We start from the raw sequence: 6114 nt of genomic DNA, 5'->3' as shown, positions 1-6114 counted from the left end.
TGAGCAAGACATCTGATTTGGGGCTCGATCCCAGGACCCTGGGATCAGGACCTGAGCTGAAGGCAGACACTTAACCGACTGAGCCACCCAGGCGTCCCTATAACAGTCTATTTTAGATTGATAGCAAATTAAGTTTAAACACATTCTAAATTTTATGTTTTTATTTATCCCTTATATTCTATGTTTTTGATGTCATATTTTACATCTTTTTATTATATGTATCTCTTTTTTTTTTGAGAGAGAGAGAGAGAGGGAGAGCTTGTGTGCTTGAGCGGGGCACAGGGCAGAGGGAGAGAGAGAGAATCTTAAGCAGGCTCCATGTTCAGCATGGAGCCCAACATGGGTCTCAATCTCATGACCCTGAGATCATGACCTGAGCCAAAATCAAAAGTCAGATGCTTAACTAACTGAGCCACCCAGGTGCCCCTATTTTGTGTATCTATTAATTAACTATTTTAGTTATAGTTATTTTTACTACTTTTTTCTTTTAACTTTTATAAAGTGATTAATCTGTTTCCTTTACTCTATATTTACCTCTACTAGTAAGATTTTACTTTCATATTTTTTTCTGGTTACTAATCACTACCCTTTCTTTTCAGGTTGAAGAAGTCCCTTTAATATTTCTTGTAAGACTAGTTTAGTGTTGGGGAACTCCTTTATTTTTATTTTTTTTAAGGTTTAATTAATTAATTTATTTGTCAGAGAGAGAGAGCACAAGTAGGGGGGAGCGGCAGGCAGAGGGAAAAGCAGGCTCCCTGTTGAGCAAGGAGCCTGATGTGGGACTCGATCCCAGGACCTTGGGATCATGACCTGAGCTGAAAGCAGACACTTAACTGACTGAGCCACCCAGGCATCCCTGGGGGAACTCCTTTAACTTTCATTTGTCTTGAAAGCTCTTTCTCTCTCCTTCAATTCTGAACGATAACCTTGCTGGGTAGAATATTCTTGACTGCAAATTTTTTCATTTCAGCACTTTGAATGTATCATCTATTTTCTTCTGCCCTGCAAAGTTTCTGTTGAGAAATCTGCTGATAACATTATGGGGCCTCCCTTGTATGTAACAAGTTTTTTTCCCCTTGCTGCTTTTAAAATTCTCTCTTTATCCTTAACTTTCAACATTTTAACTATAGTGTGTCTTGGTGTGGGTCTCTTTGGGTTCACCTTATTTGAACTTTGTGGGTTTCCTGGATCTGGATGTCTATTTCTTTTCTTAGGTTGGGGAAGTTTTCAGCCATTATTTCTTCAAATACATTTCATGCCTCTTCTTTTCTCTCCTCTCCTTCTGAAACCTTTATAATGAAAATGTGATTCTGCTTGATGTTGTCCTATAGGTCCCTTAAACTATCTTCACTTTTAAAAATTCTTTGTTGTTGTTGTTGCTCTAATGGGTGAGTTCCATTGCCCTGTCTTCTAGCTTACTGATTCTATCTTCTGCTTCATTTAGTCTGCTGTTGAAACTCTGTACTGTATTTTTCAGTTTGGCTATGGTATTCTTCAGTTCTGTGACTTCTATTTGGTACTTTATTATATTTTCAATCTCTTTGTTCAAGTTTTTGCTGTGTTCATCCATTCTTCTCCTGCATTTGGTGAGCTTGGTTATGACCATTACTTTGAATGCTTTATCAGGTAAATTACTTATTTCTCTTTCATTAAGTTTTTTCCTGGGATTTTATTTTATTTGGAACATATTTCTCTGCTTCTTCATTTTGCTTGACTCTCATGTTGCTTCTATGTATTAGGCAAAACAGCTCTCTCTTCTAGTCTTGCAAGAGTGGCCTTATGTAGGAGATAAAGCAGTTTAACCTTGCCCTAGCTCTTTGATGTCTCTTAATCTTTTGTGATTGCCTAAGCAGTCTGATTTATTCTTGATAAATTCCAGTTGCTGAGAATGTGCTGAGACCTGTGAGTGTTTCAGAGGAAGGGATCTCAGTCAGCACCTAGTTTCAGGCTAGTTGGAAGCTAGACCCTTAAGGTTTGCAAATATATATAGCTGTGAGACTATAATTGTAGGCCATGCTAGTCTCCAGTCCAAATGATCTAGAAGTGTCCCCTTAGTGACAATTGCAAAATTTGGGGCTCTAGACAAGTAAGCTCCTTTCTGGGAGAAGCTATAGTAAAGCCAGATGAGAGCTCAAAAATGGCATTCCCCCAAACTGCATTCCCTGAGAGTGCTTCTGTATCCTCTCAACGTGTGGTAAACCTGAAGCCTGCCCCTCTGCTAAGGCTCCAGGTCAAGTAGATAGGCTTTTTTCATAGGAAGTCTAGGGGTATATATCAGTCTTGTTGATTCTTCACAAATGTATTATTATTATTACTAATTATTATTATTATTTTGTCTAAAAAGTATAAAGGCTGTCTGTTTTTGGTCACTTCTTTGAGTCTCACATTTTCAAGAACTCCTGTATATATAATATTAAATTTGCTTTTCTTCTGTTAATCTATGTCAATTTAGTTATTAAGCCAGCTAAGAAGGGAAAAGATCCCCCCTGCCCCCAAACTAATTCATTACTGTATAGTTTTCTTGATTGTGTCTCTCAGAGTTCTGACCTACGTACTCTTTTTTTTTTAAATAAAGATTTTATTTATTTATTTGACAGAGAGAGACAGAGGGAGACACAGCAAGAGAGGGAACATAAGCAGGGGGAGTGGGAGAGGGAGAAGCAGGCTCTCCTCTGAGCAGGGAGCCCGATGTGGGGCTCGATCCCAGGACCCTGGGACCATGACCTGAGCCGAAGGCAGATGCTTAACAACTGAGCCACCCAGGCACCCCTTGACCTACGTACTCTTGAAGGCTAGAAGCATTTAAAAAATAGCTATCCTTTAACTGCCAGAAATTTGTATTTTTGCACTCAGTGAAAATTGCAAATTTGTAGGGAGGATTCTTCTTTTGTTCTGGGAGAAACAATTTTGTTTTCAGTTTTAGAAAGAAAAGGTAGTTCCTTGATTTGAACTATTCATCAGGTGTTTTAAAAGCATATCTTTAACATGCAGGGCTAGAGTGCTCAGAAGCACCTGTGGGTTTTTTTTTTAATTCAATTAGCCAAGGTATAGTACATCATTAATTTTTAATATAATGTTCAATGATTCATTAGTTTATCACCCAGTGCTCATCATATCATGTGCTCTCTTTAATGCTCATCATCCAGTTACCCCATCCCCCCACCCACCTCCCTTTCTGCAACCCTCAGTTTGTTTCCTGGAGTCAAGCTAATCAGAGAAACACAATTATCATAGGGTTTCACTCATATGTGGAATATAAGGAATAGTGCAGAGGGCAATAGGGGTAGGGGGGAAACTGAATGGGAAGAAATCAGAGAAGACAAATCATATGAGACTCTCGACTCTGGGAAACCAGTTTGGTTTTAAATGTAAAAGTCATATCTGAACCTAAACACACAAAACAGGAAGTATTTCCCTTCACCAGCCTTTCCTGGGTTGGTGTAGGCCAGACTGAAAAGACTTGGTATGCACTGTATCCTGAGAGTGGGACTGGGATAGTGCTGAGATAGTGACTAAAGGAGCATAAAGGGATACTCCTTTAGGGGAAAGCACATTGGTTTCTGTTCTCAAATTTAAAACTAGAGATTCATCAGCTTCAGGGACTCAGGTAAATACATCTTTATATTTTATTTTAATCAATAAAACAAAAGTTGGACAACGAGGTGAACATTTTGGGGTATACTAATATAAGACCAGCCTTCCTGCCAGGGTCCCCCTTTGCTATCCTCCCCTTTGCTATCCACCCCCTGCCACCACTATCTTTGGGAATATCTGGACTTTGATGAAGTTGTCCAAAGGCAAATAGATCAGATTAGGATGTTAAATATACTGGTTAATATAGAAGTTGGTTCCTTGGTGGTGGTTTGGGAGACATGGTGGGCAGGGGAAGGAATACAACAGGGAGATATTTTTCATAAGATGGCATGAGGCAAAGGGAGAGAGAAAGCCATATTTTGGAGGTCTCTGAGTTGGAGAAGAGCAGATGGGAAAAAAGCTCTGAGAGAAAGATAGGATTGCTGGGGATCTGCTTTTATTTTTCTCCATTAAACAGTTCTGTGTTGAGGTTATTTCTGAAGACAAGAAGTAGCATTGAATGAATTACTCTTAAGTGTCCTTGCTTATCCTTAAGCTTATACTCTGTGCTGTGTGGCTTTCAGAGCAGGTGCCCCACCACTTGCTGTTTCTGCTGAAATCACATGGTTTCTCACCTGCCCATGTCCCCAGCTCATGGGTGTGTGATTCTTCTGCCAGGCCCTCTCTGAGGTTTGTGGCTTTGTGACAAAAGAAGAAGTCTCGATTCACCCCCAGATGCAAATATTCAGCCCTCACTCTGAAATCTTGTGCAATCTTCTTCTCTATCACCAGCCAAAAATTCTTGAAACCAGTAAACAACCCAAGGGATTACTTTGCAGGCAAAGTCCACCATGCTGCCAGGCTTCATTGCTCCTGAAGATATCCCTTGTTACTCATTTTTATTCCAAATAAACAGATCTCTGGCTACATATGTGGCTGTGTTATTATTGTCTTCTCTCCCCTCTTGGCAAATGATTAAGGCTAATGCTCACTGGTGTTTTTGTGGTGTTGTAAGGACTGAATTATGGACCATAGTACCTTTCCCTATTCACAGTGTTTGTGACTAAACTCAGGTGAGCCCTTGGAGCCCAGAGTAGGAAACACCGGAATCTGTCTTCCCACCCAGACAAAGACTACATTGGCAGAAAAAGGCAGCCTACAGAATAGGAGAACATATTTGCAAATCATATCTGATAAGAGATTAATATCCAGAATATACAGAGAACAATTCAAACTCAACATTAGAAGAATAAACAACACGATTCAAAAATGGGCAAAGAACTTGAAGACATTTCTCCAAAGAAGATATATAAATGGCCAATAAGCCCAGGAAAAGATGCTCAACATCACTGATCATTAGGGAAAGGCACATCAAAACTACAATGAGATAGTGCTTCACACTATGGAAACAATCTAAGAGTCCATCGAAAGTTGAATGGATAAGGAAGATGTGGTATATATATATATATATATATGTGTGTGTGTGTGTGTGTGTGTGTGTGTATACATATATATATTTAATGGAATATTTCCCAGCCATTAAAAAAAAAAGCAATTTTGTTATTTGGGACAGCAATGGATAGAACTTGAAGGCATTAAGCTAAGTGAAATAAGTCAGACAGTGAAAGACAAACACTGCATGGTGTTGCTTATATGTGAAATCTAAGATAAATCAATAAACTACCTGAATTCATAGATAGATTGGTGGTTGCCAGATGGGTATGGTGGAAGGTGAAATGGGTGAAGGGAGTCAAAGGTAAAAACTTCCAGTTATAAAATAAATATGTCATGGGGATGTAATGTACAGCATGGTATTATATATTGTAAAGTATTGCATATTGGAAAGTTGTGAAGAGAGTAATCTTAAAAGTTCTCAACACAAGAAAAAATTGTAACTATGTTCAGGGATAGATGTTAGTTAAACTTATTGTGATGATCATTTTGCAGTGTGTACATGTATCACACACCATAATATTGTACACCTATGTCCCAATTATACCTCAATTTTTAAAAATGCCACATTAACCTTGGGGGGAAATAAAAAAGAAAGAAAGGTATGTGGAGTTCCTGTGGCTGGCTTGCTGCAGATGACTTTACAGAGGATAGAAATGACTAATGACAACTTCAATTAGAAATTGTGTGGCTTATGACAGAAATACTCTTTGGTCCATATAATCTATGGTAAACTCTGCATTGCCCAGCAAATACTCCTGGAGTGGATTTACTTTATGGGGTTGTAAGAAGTGTCAAATGCCATCCTGGCTCCCAAAGGGAGGCCCAAGGTGGATCAAAATACCACCCTTTCTTTTTTTCTAATTATGTTATGCTAGTCACCGTATAAAATATCACCCTCTCTTGGGGTGAGGGATTACACAGGGTGATACCTTGCCTACCTGTGGTGGGAAAGACTAAAATTAGAAAAGCCTTGACAACATTTAGAACACTTTTTATTCTGGACATTTCCAAACATATATAAAGATAGAAAAGTGGAATAAGAAATCTTTATGTGCCAATTATACTTAAAAAAAAAAAGCCAAAACC

Source organism: Neomonachus schauinslandi, chromosome 2, assembly GCF_002201575.2.
Source record: "Neomonachus schauinslandi chromosome 2, ASM220157v2, whole genome shotgun sequence".
NCBI classification, from domain to species: Eukaryota; Metazoa; Chordata; class Mammalia; order Carnivora; family Phocidae; genus Neomonachus; species Neomonachus schauinslandi.
The sequence above is the reverse complement of the archived record's forward strand: the minus strand, read 5'-3'. Positions refer to the sequence as shown.